Consider the following 17,219-nt stretch of genomic DNA (forward strand, 5'->3'; position numbering starts at 1 on the left):
CTCAACTTCCCTTTCTTGCCGAACCTCATAACACCCTTCATGGGTGAAACTTTCAAGAACACCCAATCGCCAACCTGAAATTCCAAGTGTCGACGTCGATTATCCGCATACGCCTTCTGCCGACTCTGAGCTGCCAGTAATCTTTCCTGAATAAGTTTCACCTTATCGACAGCCTGCTGAACCATATCTGGGCCTATCAGCTTAGCCTCGCCAACATCAAACCAGCCTATAGGGGATCTGCATTTCCTGCCATACAGGGCTTCGTACGGCGCCATCTGAATGCTAGAGTGGTAACTGTTATTGTAAGCAAACTCGATAAGCGGCAAGTGATCCTCCCAGCTGCCTTTGAAATCAATAACACAAGCTCTCAACATATCTTGTAGCGTCTGGATGGTACGCTCAGCCTGCCCGTCAGTCTGAGGATGAAATGCGGTACTGAGACTCACCTGTGTCCCCAATCCCTCCTGGAAGGATCTCCAGAAGTTAGCTGTAAACTGGGCCCCTCTATCTGAGATAATAGCTGTGGGAACTCCATGAAGTCTCACTATCTCCTTAAGATATAATCGGGCATAATCCTCAGCTGAGTACGTAGTCCTGACTGGAAGGAAGTGGGCTGATTTTGTCAGTCTATCAACAATAACCCAGACAGAGTCATTCTTCCGTGGAGTGCGAGGGAAACCTGTGACGAAGTCCATATTAATTACTTCCCATTTCCAGGTTGGAATTTCCATCTCCTGCAATAGCCCTCCGGGCTTCTGGTGCTCTATCTTGACCTGCTGACAATTTGGACACTGGGCCACAAATTCTGCTATGTCCTTTTTCATGCCGTTCCACCAGTACAAACACCTAAGATCATGATACATTTTTGTCGATCCCGGGTGAATAGAATAACGAGCATAGTGTGCTTCCCCCATTACCTGCTGCCGCAACCCTGCAACCTCAGGTACACATAATCTGTCTCTGTATCGTAGTACTCCATCGGCTGACATCTTAAATGGGGTCTCGTCCTTCTGAAGTGTTGTATCTCTATAACGTACCAGAACAGGATCCTCATATTGCCGTCTCTTTACCTCTTCTACAATAGAGGACTCAGCAACACCTCGTACAATAATGCTACCATTTTCAGAATCAGCCAAACGAACTCCAAGACTAGCTAGCTGATGAATCTCACGGACTATCTCTTTCTTTTCTGGTTGTACGCCTGCCAAACAAGCCATAGATTTACGGCTGAGTGCATCTGCTACCACATTAGCCTTTCCTGGGTGATATAGAATATCAACATCATAATCCTTCAGCAACTCTAACCATCTCCTCTGTCGCAAATTCAGTTCCTTCTGCTTAAAAATATACTGGAGACTCTTATGATCTGTATAAATATCAACATGCACGCCATACAGATAATGTCTCCATATCTTCAAAGCATGTATCACTGCTGCCAACTCCAGGTCATGTGTAGGATAATTTCTCTCATGTTTCCTGAGTTGTCGGGAGGCATAGGCTATAACTCTGCCGTGCTGCATCAACACGCAACCCAACCCAACACCGGAAGCATCACAATAAACAACATAGTCATCTGGCCCCTCAGGAAGAGTTAGAACAGGAGCTGTAGTCAACTTATCTTTCAATAATTGAAAACTCCATTCACAAGCATCGGTCCACTGGAATTTGGCTGCCTTCTGTGTTAGCCTTGTTAAAGGCGCTGAAATAGAGGCAAACTTTTCTACAAATCTCCTGTAATACCCTGCCAGCCCCAGAAAACTACGTACCTCAGTAGGCGTCGTAGGTCTAGGCCAAGTTTTGACGGCCTCAATTTTCTGCGAATCTACCCGAATACCATCTGCTCCAACTATATGCCCCAGAAATGCTACAGAAGTCAACCAGAATTCACATTTAGAGAACTTAGCATATAACTTCTGGAGCTGGAGTACCCTGAGTACTGTCCTCAAATGCTCTGCATGCTCTTCTTCCGATCGTGAATAGATCAGAATATCATCAATGAATACAATCACGAACAAGTCAAGGAATGGCTTAAACACCCTGTTCATCAAGTCCATGAACACTGCTGGAGCATTGGTCAGCCCAAAAGACATCACTCTAAACTCGTAATGTCCATATCGAGTCCTGAATGCAGTCTTCGGAATATCTGTCTCCCTTACCCGCACCTGGTGATAACCTGACCGCAGGTCTATCTTTGAGAAGCATTTAGCACCCTGCAACTGATCAAATAAATCATCAATCCTGGGGAGGGGATATCTGTTCTTTATCGTGATTTTGTTCAGCTGCCTATAATCAATGCACATTCGCAGCGACCCATCTTTCTTCCGTACAAATAATACTGGTGCTCCCCAAGGTGATGTACTGGGCCTGATGAAACCCTTTTCCAGCAAATCTCTCAGTTGCTCCTTCAATTCTTTCAACTCTGCAGGTGCCATTTTGTAAGGAGGAATAGATATAGGTTGAGTGTCTGGCAATACATCTATAGTGAACTCTATCTCACGTTCAGGAGGAAGGCCTGGAAGTTCACCTGGAAATACACCTGGAAATTCATTAACCACCGGGACAGATTGTAGAGTCGGTGATTCTGCTTTCAAGTCATGCACACGAACCAGGTGATAAATATAGCCTTTTCTAACCATCTTCCTTGCCTTGAGGTATGAAATAAACTTACCCCTCGGCGATGCTGTGTTCCCCCTCCACTCTATAATTGGTTCCCCTGGAAACTGAAACCGAACTAATTTGCCTCGGCAAGCAACGTTAGCATAGCAGGAAGCTAACCAATCCATCCCCATAATAACATCGAACTCAGTCATAGCTAACTCTATCAAATCTGCCCTGGTACAGCAATTACATATGACTACCAAACAATCTTTATATACTAGCTCTGCCAAGACAAAATCCCCTACTGGTGTAGCTACCTCAAATGGTTCTATAGGTTCACATTTTATCCCAATTTTACTAGCAACAAAAGGGGAAATATATGATAATGTGGAACCGGGGTCTATCAATGCGTATACATCTCGGGAGAAAATCAATAATGTACCTGTGACCACATTTGGCGACGCTTCCTGATCCTGTCTGCTGGCTAAAGCATATAAGCGGTTGGAAGGACCGCCAGAACTAGAAGCCCCTCCACGGCCTCTGCCACGGCCTGCTGGTGTCGGAATACCTTGCCCCATAGGGCGCATAGCAACTGAAGAAGAAGAAGAACCCGCAACTGATCCCGTAGGCTGAGCTGGCCCACCTGCCCCACCCCCAAATCGACATTCCCTCATAGTATGGCCCTGACGGCCGCAAGAAAAGCAAGCACCAGTAATAAGACGGCATTCCCCTGGATGGCGTCTGCCACATCGAGGACATGGGGGTACAGGTGGTCTCATCTGGCCCGAATTCCTGTGCGTCTGGAACCCTGAAGTCATGGAGCTTTGACCAGCTCCCGAATACCCCGTGCTATCAAACCTTCTACCAGTAAATCGTGAAGGTGCACTCCGTGTCGGCTGGGAAGGATATCGACTATACTGCTGTTGGGGCTGCCCGCCCCGAAAGTCACCAGAATGATACCCAGCTGATCTAGCTCTCTTATGTTGACCCCTGTCCTGCTCCCTATCAAATCGACGCCCTCTCTGTCGACCCTCAACTCCCTGGGCATATGCCTGCACTCGAGCGATATTTATACCGGGCTAAGATGCCATTGCCATGCAGCTATCAATCAAATAATTATCCAAGCCCATTACATAACGATGCACCCTATCTGCCATGTCAGCTACCATAGCGGGCGCGTACCTAGCCAGCGAATCAAACTCGATGCTATAGTCCCGAACACTTCTACCATTCTGCCTCAGGTGTATAAATCTGTCAACTCTAGCTCGCCTCATCTCTGGAGGCAGAAAATGACCCAGAAAAGCCTCTACGAACTCGTCCCATACTGCTGGTGGAGCATCCTCACCCCTGGACAACTCCCAGGACTCATACCAATTAACTGCCACATCCCGCAACTGATAGGAAGCCAATTCGACCGACTCAGTCTCGAAATATTTAGTCACCCGCAACGTACGCAGCATCTGTCGAATAAACTCCTGTGGATTCTCTGCGGGCTTTGACCCATAGAACTCTGGGGGTTTACAAGTCAGAAAATCGCGAACCCTCAAACTGTCGCGTCTATCCGCATCATCACCTCCTAACCCACGTCTGCGAGCCTGTCCCGATACCAACCTAGTCAATAACTGTACTGCTTCACGCATAGCCCTATCCTCTGCCCCTGGCTGGAGATCTGGAGGCTCGGTTGCTGGAGCCTCAGGAGCTGGTGGTAAGTCTGTCTCCTGACCTGCAGCTGCTGCTGCCCTAGGCTCCTTTGATAGTGATGGTGTAGCGGAGCTCTCTGACTGAATTCTAATCCCAGGCACATATTGGGAATAAGCTCTAGTGACTCTCCGGGTCCCACTGGTCTCCCCAACTACCGTTTTGCCCTTCTGGGCGGCTGTCGTCTTCTTTGGAGGCATCGCTGAAAACATAGCAATCTGTTAGGGAAAAATTTATCCTGATAATACAGCTCTATCGCACGATCTAGAATGAGAAGAAAAGATGACATCCTAAATGTCCTGTAGCTTCCTGTTTATAAACGTGGTGCACAACACATCGATAAACAAGACTCTGCTAGACACAGTCTGTGGACACTCCGAGGATTTAACCGCTCTGATACCACTTTTGTCACGACCCAACCCCGTAGGCCGTGACTCGTGCCCGAATTGGGCACTCATATTATATGTTAACTATAGTCATTTACAATTTGCATGTTATGATCTCGTTTGTATATAAAAAGATAGGGAATTATTTAGATTTGTCAAGTTCTGTATGTCTTAGTCACCTATCTCCCGAGGAGTTGCACTTATCAAACAACAACATTTATATATATTCCTAAGCAAGCCGACAAGGCTGCCACGATATACAAAATACCAAACATACACACATATGCAAGCCGACAAGGCTGCCATTACGAATGGGTACGCCCCAAACTTAAGTCAAAACATAAAACGCATCAACAACTGTAAACAGACCCACACCGATGTCCACAGACTTCTAAGAGTAACGACCGTATTATGTGGCGGGACAGGGCCCCGTCGTACCCAAATAAACACATACGGACACAACATAAGAAGGTTATACCACAAGCTAGCTCCGGAACAAAGGAGCAGCCCAAAATAGCTGAAGGATGATCTAAGCTAGCAGATCTCCAAAGCGAGCGTCTGTACCTGCGGGCATGAACGCAGCCCCCCGAAGGAAGGGGGTCAGTACGGAATATGTACTGAATATGTAAAGCTTGAAACATAGTATAGACTTATATTGAGACACGGTACATAGGATGCATTGCAACAACAGAATTTCATAAAACTTGCCTTTGAACATATTTCATCTGTATCATTCTCATATCATTGCTATTATAGAGTTTTGTAGTCAAAGCTGCATAATCATTCTGTATAAAACATACATGACGTGTCCCGGCCCTTTTTATGAGGGACTCGGTAATTTAAAATCATAGCATCATAACATAAACATAGACATGTCCCGGCCCTTTCCTGAGGGACTCGGTAATTTAAAATCATAGCATCATAACATAAACATAGACGTGTCCCGGCCCTTTCCTGAGGGACTCGGTAATAAGGAATATGCCCTCCTGGCCACCATCATCTCCATATCATCATATCATCACATCATCACATCATCATATTATCATCATATATATATACATAACGTGTCCCGGCCCTCTAGTGAGGGGCTCGGTGATTAATATAATAAATGTGCGCACGAAAACGTACCCTGGCCCGGGACTCAGTGAAGGATATAGCGGTAAGCACGAGCAGAATAATAAGCAACCACATATATGCAAATCATCTTTTTAGACTCAAGGGATAAGCAACTAACCCGCTCTAAGTGTCAAAATAATGTTCACCTTCAGTTCATTTCAAGTCTCATAACAAACTATTACAAGAAACGTTTTAGACTTCATGTACATATGTCACTTTAATATGGTATAGCTTTTGGAAGTCAAGTATGTCTTTAGTTGTGCAATTCTTTAAGTATAGGAACTTTCATGCATCGTTCATTAGTCACTCATACTGTAGGTACATGACAATAACATTAGTGAAATATAGATTCATAAGCCATACATGAACTAGAGAATAGAATTTACCCCAAAATTCATATCGTTTCATTCTTACGTCTAGGACATGCCAAAAGAAAGAAGGAATAGGCTTTACATACCTTTTGCGTTTAGTTGTATTCTAACTTGTACTTGCTGCCCAACAATACTTATCCTATATCAAGATGTGAAGAACTACAATTAGTCTACAAGGGCATTCAACACGTATTGTGACATTCACAACTCCTTTCTAACAATTAAACGACGTTTCGTTCGCATTTAACCCAACTAGCGTTACAAGCTAACATGGCTAGTCGTTCTTTCATATATTGATCAAAACTTGTTTAAGCATGACTTAGGGAACTTGGGCAGTCCCTACACCACCCAAAATAGTCTCATACACACGGCAACCCAACACACACATCATTTCCATTCTTACTTAGCAATTTTCCAGTTTTAACTTGCAACAACACAACACTTTTCATGACTTTACTTTCATGAAATCTTGGAACTGTTTTAGCATCATCTTCACTCTTACAACAGCCCACAATCAGTTCAGTTTTAACTTGAATCATGGCATTTTACACTCACTACACGTTTGCAACAAAAACCAACATTCAACACACACAATTTCACTTCTAATCCCTAAAACTGTCCACGGTTTTTGGACTGCCCCTACCCCTCAACATAATTCGTTTCTTGAACACCTTAATTTACATATTCAACATGCATACAATACACTACAATGTCCACAACAACAACAATCAAATTATAGCCCAAAACAGTCCATGAATTCGTCCAAAACAGCCCCCTACCCGGTTTCATCACAACTACTCCAACTTCATGATTTTCATTCGTTTATCCAACTACAATGCATTCAATTAATTTCCAATACATGTTCAACAAGATTAAGCATGACTTCATCAGAATCTTCAACACATGATTCATTTTAAATTCGAGCAAAAACAGTCCAATAGCCAACATGCAACATCACAACCAAACTCCCACAATCTTTGTTCATTTACATATGTTGATACATATTCAATTCACTAACAATACATGCACAATGAAATCAGTCATAAACTCACCTCACACACGGCTCACTCTCTACTTCAACTACAACCACAATCCAACAACAACATGCATGAACTATACATTCAAATCATCATGCAACACAAGAAACAACAAACATTCTTACCATTCAATCTTGTGCTTCACTTGGCCGAATTTCCAACTCTATTGAGTGCTTAACTTTCTTGTTTCTCTTCAACAACTAATACACTTTCTTACACACTAGATGAGGGATAGTTTTGATGGAGAAAAACTGGAATTTCTGGGCAGATTTTTGGACCTCACTCTCGGCTAGCTCTTGGCCGAGAGTTTCCCTCTCTCTCTCTAAGTGTTCTCTCACTTTGTAGTGTTGAAATGGTGTAATGTAGTGAGATATGAATCAGATTATTTTGTATATACACTCCCTCAATGCTTTGGACATGTGTATCACACTAACTTGGGTCAATATTCTTTGACCAAGGCACTATAGTGCACGGCTAGCTATGTCCATTTAAATGGACTGATTTTTGGTCTTTCCAATCCCATTTATTAATCCAATTATGGTTAGTTTAATCCCAATTTTCCATTACTAGTTTAATGCCACACGTGAATTGTGAATAAATTGTGACTCGACACGAAACCGGAAGTTAAAATCTCTACTTCATATCTTAAGATAGTCTTGCCTTTAACTTGTCGCGCTTATTTTAAAACGTCCCGACGTATGAAAATATGGGACATAACACTCCCCGGGAAACTGGAAGCGAACCACCTTATTCTGGCAGTCAACATTAGCATAACAGGAAGCTAGCCAGTCCATGCCCATAATAACATCAAATTCAGTCATATCTAACTCTACCAGATCTGCCTTAGTATCACGGCCACATACAATCACAGAACAGTCTTTATAAACCTGTTTCACTACAATAAAGTCCCCTATCGGTGTGGCTACCTCAAATGGCTCTATAGGTTCAGACATAATACCAATTTTACCGGCAACAAGAGGTGAAATATATGATAAAGTCGAACCTGGATCAATTAATGCATACACAGACCGAGAGAAGACCAATAAAGTACCTGTAACGACATTAGGAGATGCCTCCTGATCCTGGCGACTGGCCAAAGCATAAATGCGGTTCGAAGGACCGCTAATACCAGAAGCTCCACCACGGCCTCTGCCACGACCCGCTGGTGCCGAAATACCCTGCCCCGTAGGGCACATAGCCACTGACAAAGATGAAGACCCAGCGGCTGATCCGGTAGGCTGCGCTGCACCACCCGAACTACCCTTATACGGGCAATCTCTCACAGAATGGCCCTAACGGCCACAAGAAAAGCATGCACCGGTGGCTCTGTAGCACTATCCCGTATGGTATCTGCCGCAAAAAGAACACTGAACCCTGGGTGGCCTCATCTGACCAGAACCCTTATCTGTCCGCGAACCTGAAGCCCTGGAGCTCTGGCCTGCTCCTGAATACCCTGGGCTATCGAATCTGCGACCTGTAGGCTGGGGAGGCGCGCTCTGCGCCGGCTGAGATGAAAATCTGCTAGGCTGCTGCGGCTGTTGGGGCTGTCTGCCCAGAAAATCTCCAGATGACCTGGCCCTCTTGGGCTGTCTCCGATCCTGGCCCCTGTCAGGCTGGTGTCCTCCTCTGCCCCGATCCTCCATGCCCTGGGCATGGGCCTGGATACGGGCAATGTCCATACCGGGCTGAGCAGCCAATACTAAGCAGCTATCAACAAAATACCGATCCAGCCCCATAATATATCTGTGCATCCGGTCTGCCATAGTAGCCACCACAGTAGGTGCATATCGGGCCAAGGAATCAAACTCCAAACTATAGTCCCGAATACTGCGGCCCTTCTGCCTCAATAATAAGAATCTATCAGATCTGGCTCGTCGCAACTCTGGGGGCAGAAAATGTCCAAGAAATGCCTGAGAAAAATCGCCCCAAACTGCTGGAGGAGCGCCGTCCCCCCTGGATAGCCCCCATGACTCGTACCAGTTTGCCGCCACATCATATAACCGGTACGAAGCTAACGCGACTGACTCTGTCTCGGAAGCATTAATCAAATCTAGAGTGTGTCGCATCTTCCTGATAAACTCCTCAGGATCCTCCTCGGGCTTTGTCCCGAAGAACTCTGGAGGGTTACAAGTCAAAAACTCACGGGCTCTCGAACTATCACGCCTCACTGCCCGGTCACCTCCCAGTCCATGCCCCTGAACCTGCCCTGCCACAAGTCTCGTCAGCAACTGGACTGCCTCCCTCATAGACTGATCCTCAGTGCCTGGCCGTGGAGCTGGAGGCTCAGGTACTGGAACTGCGGGAGCTGGCGGTGGAGCCGCCCCCCGATCTGCGGCTGCGGCCGCCCCAATCTCCTCCACGAGTGGCGGTGTAGACGAACCCTCTGTCTGGGGAAAAGTCCCCGGAGCAATATGTGCCTGTGCCCTGGTAATCCTCTGGACCCGGCTAGTCTCTCCCAAGGCTGCTGACTTGGCCTTTTGGGCCGCTGTTGCCTTTTTTGGAGGCATATCTGCAAACATAGCCACTCGTTAGGGAGGGGTCATCCTGATAACACAGCTCTATCGCACGATCTAAGACAGAAAGAAGGGTAGTATCCTAAATGCCCTGTAGCCTCCTGTTTATAGGCGTGGTGCACAACACACCGATAAACAAGACTCTACTAGACACGGTCTGTGGACATTCCGAGGACGAACTGCTCTGATACCACTTTTGTCACGACCCAACCCCGTGGGCCGCGACCAGTGCCCTAGCTGGGCACCTATACGTACCCGATACCCAAATTAGCATATTATCAGAATAATAATATAATAATAACATTAGTGGATGCTACAGAATTTAGCAGAAGAGCAGACTTGGCACACAGAAGGCGATAAGGCTGTCATATAACAAAACATCCCAAACATATGTACAGAACCCACACAGATGTATCCACAGACCTCTACAGAACATATCATAATCATAAGACGGGACAGGGCCCCGTCATACCCTGAACAAAGTACATATACAGATAGCAGGGACAGACTGTACCAAAAGATGGGCTCTGTAGAAGAGAGCGCCCCAAAATAGCAGAAATGGGATCCTAAACGTGCGGATCAGCAAACCTGTCGTCCGTACCTGCGCGGCATGAAAACGCAGCCCCCGAAGAAAGGGGGTCAGTACGAAATATGTACTGAATATGTAAAGCGGAATCACAGAAGTCAAATCATAATGATTACAGAAAATGGGTACAAAATCCAGAGTGTCAAATGCATATTTCCAAATCAGACAGAATGTGTACAGAAACATATGTCATATCATATCATATCCGGTCCCTGCCACGGGACTCGGCAGACAGAATGTGGCCACCCTCCCGACGCTGGTGCCACTATACAGAGGAATCAGAAAAAGGGGCGTGGCCCCGTATCATATAATGTCATATCAAAATGGCCATAACAGATCAGATCAGAATAGGCGGACATGGCACATCATACTCCACAGACCCATGTACGCGTATACCTGCCCCCTCACATCGGGACGCGGCGAACAATGCAGAGAATTACGCTTGACAACATATCCTGGCCCGGGCTCAGTGTGGGAAACATTGGGACATCCACGAATGGAGTAGTGAGAGACTAATGCAATTTAAAAATATAATAAATGTTTTCAAAGACTCGATGAAGCGTATCAAAGACAAACAAATCCAATGGGGTCGGACGGAATCATAATAAATGTATTTCGGATATCATAATAAATTACAGAAGTATAAATTTCCCGAAGTCATTCCGAGTGTCAAAATAATTTATAATGTTTAACAGAATATTTAAAATAATATTCGTTAAGCGATTAGTAGGGTAATTAAAACATTTCTTTCAAAAATCGCTTAAAAATGAAGCTTTAACACATTAGGGGCAAAAACGTAAATAGTGGGCCGCCTCAGAACAAATAAGGCGGCGGGCTCAAATTGTGCCCTCTAAACATATAATATCATCTACGAAGGTTATACAGACATCCTATGACTTTCTGAGTAATTTAGAGCACAATTGCATAATTTCAGAAAAAGCGTATCAAAATGGTTCAATTCTACTTAAGGAAAAACTGAAATTTTGTCTTGCGGATTCCGAGGGCCAAAAGGTCCTTTGAGGCCCGGATCCGACCCTAATACACTAAGGGCATGCCAAGGGAAGAATTGGGTTTGCTTTACATACCTTTCACGCTCCTTAAGCCTTTCCAAACTCACTTCCCGTTTCGTCGAAAAACTGCAATTGGTCAAGTTTACCAATTGTGAGTTATTAATGCCATTATTACAACTTTAATCATATTTGGCTACCGAAATTCCGGCAGCACTTCCCCTATACATATGGCACCCCGAGAATTCAACTCGGCTAGAAATCATCAACAACAACCCAAACGACGACATTAACATCAACAAAGAACATTAAGAACACAAATATCCTTCAACTAGACATTTTTCTCACAAGTTGACATAACCTTCCTTTCAATCCAAACTTTCACTAATATCAATAATTTCACATTCATCAACAATCAAGATCATCACCATATAGTTCTAGATACATTTCATATCGTTTGCCTTAAGATATACACTTGATATACATAATATACAATTGTCCGCCAAAGTCTTAACTTATGCAAAACATCAAATCTTTGGCATGCAATTCCATAACAAGTTTCCAACTTCCAAATTCATCAATGATTATCACCATTAACAACCAAACAACTTCATTTCCTTAATGTCGGAAAATCATACTAAAACGACATAAGTTTCTACATTCCAATTCAATACAAACTTATATCATTCTAACTTCATTTCTATGCCAAGCATTACAACAACACTCCAATACACTAAACAAACTTAATCAATTCCACTCCATAGCCAACATACCACACGGCCATATGCTTATTTTTCCATATCAACTAAATTCATCCAACTTTCAATTCCCACATGCATTTCATCACAATCATAACTAGAATATAACATAAATTCAATACAATTTGGCTATACAACATGCATATACACACGGCTACAAGCCATATACCAAACCCACATTGCAAACTTCCATTTCTTCATACAATCAACACATTTCCATATACTACAACACAATCAAAACTTCACCACACAATAAAAAGGTAGAAATTCATACCTTTTCTTCAAGTTTCCTTCACTTGGAGATGTAGTCACTTTGATGATTCTAATGCTCCCCACTCCAATCCAACTATACCAAGTTACAAAGGAACATTGACTTAGTAGGAAATCAACAAGAAATAAATTTTTGAAGCAAGATTTTTGGTACCTATTTTTTCCTAGCAAACCCGAAACCCTCTTCTTTCTCCTCTTTTATTTTTTTGTTCTTGGTTATCTCCTTTCATACTTATCATAGTCTTCAATTATATAAGTATTGAAGTGCTTGGTCACATGACCAAGCACATGACCCATAAAATGGGCTTGGACCAAGCCAAAGTGGCCGGCCAAGCACCCCATTTTGGGCCTCACTTTGCTTCAATTATTTTTTGAGCCCAATACTTATGGATCACATTTTGTAATTCCCGAAACTAATTTCCAAAATTCCAAAATTACCCTTAACCTTGTCCCACACTTTCATGACTCTATTCTTTCATGCATAACTCCTATGTTCAACAAAATATCAAATTGATCTTATATCTCAAGAATCCAATGTAATTCAAGTCTTTCCAAACGTGTGAAAACACGGGTCATAACAATCACTTTCTTCTATCATTACCATTCTTCTGCTGCAATCAAGGATTAGTATAAGGAATCTCATTTCCTATGGCTTAGCTCTATCGCACTATCTTAGAGATGAAAGAAGAGTAACCCTCCTAAATGCCCAGTATCCTCCTGTTTATAGATGTGGCGCGCAACACACCATAAACAAGACTCTACTAGACACGGCTCGTAGACACTCCCTAGGACTGAACTGCTCTAACACCACTTTTGTCAGGACCCGACAAGGGGCTGTGACGGGTACCCGGGGCTAATCACCGAGCACCACTCATTCCCTTACTTATCATACTCATATCATAAAAAAATCATTTCTCAATTGGAAACATAATTACTTTTATATACATAAGCCTTTCGGCTATCAAAATAATACACACACGCCTATATGCATATATACACTTATCAAAATCATGAGACCATACTACCCACACATACGTATCTACGAGCCTCTACTAGAGTACTAGACATATGGACGGGACAGGACCCGGTCGTGCCTAAAACATACATGTACATACAATAGTAACTCAATGGCACCTCCAAAATAATGGAGTGCTTTCAACACTCTGCTTATAGACTTCTACAAAACTGGGTCGCCTCTCTGTCTACCTGTGGGCATGAACACAGTGTCAAAAGAAAACGAACGTCCGTACGAATATTGTACTGAGTATGTAAGGCATAAATGAGATGAACATAATAGAGAATCATAGGACATGAGATGAATACATAACCTGCGTAACTTTTAAAGGAGGATACCTTCATTCCTATATCATATATTATCACGGTACATGTATCATCATAGCTCATAAACATTAAACGTTATCCGTATACGGCCACGTAGTGGCTTGACAATATCACATACATATTTTTCGGGCTTTTCCTACATATATCATATTCACGTCTATATCATGTACAATCCATATCATATACATATTTATATCATATACATATTCATATCATATACATATTTATATCATATACATACCTGGAAAACCAAGGTTTCAGGGTTACACGTACCTGGCCAACCAAGGCTTCAAGGTTACACGTACCTGGCCAACCAAGGCTTCAGGGTTATACATACCTGGCCCTACCAAGGCTTCAGGGTTATCCGTACCCAACTACAGAGGTGCACGCGCGTTACAAAATATATATATATATATATATATATATATATATATTCATATACATTCTACCCGGCCATATAAGCTCGAGGTTTCATAATAGCCATACATAGGCACATATATGCATAAAAGCTCGTAAATAGCTTTAGTGTCATCACTATTATCATCGTCATTATTATCATCACATATATCCCATAAACTTATCATAACTTTTCATAGAGCATACATTTGGATTTAAAGACAATCTATGAAAATCGCATCGTATTCGTAGCATGAACTTCGTAATAATATCACATAATAGACTTTATAATCTCTAACTTAGGCTCATCATTACCATCATCGTATCTATAACATATCTCTTACCTTTATCTCATATGAAATCCTCTATGAACATAGACTCGTAACTTTTCGGAGTATTAGGCATAGGACATGTATTAGAGCTTATAGATAGTCTATAACAATGTCGGGGTGACATAAGGTCGAGAGCCCCCGATTCCATTATGGAGCATTCATAAGCATTATGCCTCACCTTGAAGGAATTAGCATATAAGGTGAGTGTAGTCAATGAACAACATCAATGGATCGTAATATGGATCATTAGCCTTGTAGAACCATAATATTATAGGCCTTAGAATCCTTAGACTTAGACTAATCATCATCATTATCGCATTCGTAACATACCTCTTATCTTATCCCATATGGCTATTCATGAACATAGGCTCTTAGTTTTCCGGAAGGTAGGGAAGTCATGGAGAGGTAAGGGAAATACTATCATAGGAATCATATAAGGATCATTAGCTTCGTAGGAATATCATATCATGAGATATATGACTTCTAGACTTAGATTCATCATCGGTATCATCGTATTCGTAACATATCTCTTTTCTTTGTCTCATATAAAGTTCTTTATACTCGTATATTCATAGTTCCCAATATGTAGGAAAATCGTAGAGAGATAGGAGGATTCATACCATATGATTCATGCCTTAGAAAGAAAGGACTAGCCTTACATACCTCTTTCGTTTAACAATTTTCATCGCTTGGTTGTTCTCCTTCAATGGTCACGTTTCTACCTTCAAGAGAATTCGCATTCACATGAGCTAATCGATTACATGAACGTGCTTACTAAAGCTGGAGAAAATTGGGCAGCATTTCCTTTGTTTATACAACCTTTCCCATATTGTATATCAACTCCCAAACATTCATAATAACGTTCACAATATCATAACCAACAATCTCTATTCATCTACATTACCCTCGTCTCATAATTCCACTTCAATTCATCCATAATCTTGGTCATAGTATACTAGTACGTTTTCTTGCATATAATGCTTATCCCGTGTTCTCAATATCATTTATAACATACTTATAATCACAACATATTAATATTCACAACTCATTCCAACTACTACTCAAAATTTCATTATTCTCTTGTTTATGACCCATTTCCTATATCCTTCTACAATCCAAGTGTTTCAACTTTAAAATACCTTAAACAACATGTAAATACCATAAAACTTACCTTAGATGGTGTGGGAATGAACCTTGAATGCAAACACTTCACTTGAGCAAAACCCTAGTTTCACCTTCACTTGGATTCCTTGTCTTGGATGAACTTTAATGAGTTTCTTACATTTGATTCACTTGGTTTGATGTAATTGATCATAAATACCCCTTGAATTTTTGTTGGAGAAGTGTAGAGAGATGTTTTAGAGAGAAGGGGTGTGAAGGAAAAATGAAATGAAATGAAACTTGAACCCTTATTAAATACACAATTCTGTCCCGACACATTTATACGGACACACATACGGTCTGTACAATTTATACGGTCCGTATGTGTGACCGTATAATGGTTCCAGTGGAGGATTTTCTCTGGACAGGTTATACGGCCATACCTACGGTCCGTATCTTTTGTACGGTCCGTATAATGGACCGTACAATCCACAGTTTTCCGAAAATCATTTTCGTCGACTCGTTTGATCTCCAATCCTTATGGAACCTTCTTGACACTTGTTTATCACTTCATTAACAATCTAGGGGACGTTATAACTCTTCTCCAAAGCATCATTAAGTCATCGTTAATTCTTTATTCGTAAATACTTTCCGATACATCTCGTATGTCTTGCCTCATCTTGGAAACTTTCTTCTCTTACTTTGAATGTCTTTGAAATCTCATTTAGAATCATCGAATGTTATTTCGTACTCATCAAAACTTCGCTTACGTCGTGCCCTTCGTCAGTCTATTCACTGTGCATGAACAAAAAACATTTCGAGGTGTAACAATGAACTTTGGATTAATGTATTTCACTTGGATGAAACTCCAAATTCAACACCAAAGGAAAACTTGAATCCTACAAACCTAGAGAGTCTCTCGACACTTGATTCTCTTGATTCTTGCGATTTAATCTTTGGTTTCCCTTGGGTTTGTGTTAAAAAGAAAAAAAATCACCTGACCCGATTATACGGCCACTTATACGGTCCGTACAAATGGTCGTTTAATCTCACCATGGGATAACCCCTCTCTGGAATGGTTATACGGACCGTATAAGTGGTCGTACAACCCATTTTTTTCCGAACTTGCTCTCGTTGATTCATTTGACTTCCAATCCTTGTGGAACCTTCTTGGCACTTATATAACACTTCATTAACCATCTAAGGAGCCCTATAGATCCTTCTCAAGAAATTTCTAAATAAACACTAGCTCGATTGATGCGAAACCTTCCAAAACACAACTTACATTCCCCTTCCTTCGACGAATTTAGTTCCACCAAGTCATGCGACTTCAAAATCTTGTAGTACGCACTTAAAGTTATCAAATACTCCCCTTAGCTTTGTAAGGACTTCATGTTTACCTTAACCTTGTGTTAGTCTATTTACATGACAACAACTCAAAATTCTCGAGATGTAACATTCTCCCCCCCTTAGGAATATTCGTCCTCGAATGTTAGACTCTTGGGGATTCTACAAAAATTTTGTCAAATTTTCCCTTGTAATATGGCACTACCATCCTATCACATCAATCCAAAATATATCGCGTCACAGGGCTACAACAACAACATCAACAATCATGGCCACACACGACCAAGAAAGCATCAAAGAAAGCATTACATACCTAGGGACAATGGCGTCTCTGCTTGAGCCTCTTCTAGGGGTGGAAATAA

Source organism: Lycium barbarum, chromosome 5 (assembly GCF_019175385.1).
Source record: "Lycium barbarum isolate Lr01 chromosome 5, ASM1917538v2, whole genome shotgun sequence".
Taxonomy (NCBI): Eukaryota; Viridiplantae; Streptophyta; class Magnoliopsida; order Solanales; family Solanaceae; genus Lycium; species Lycium barbarum.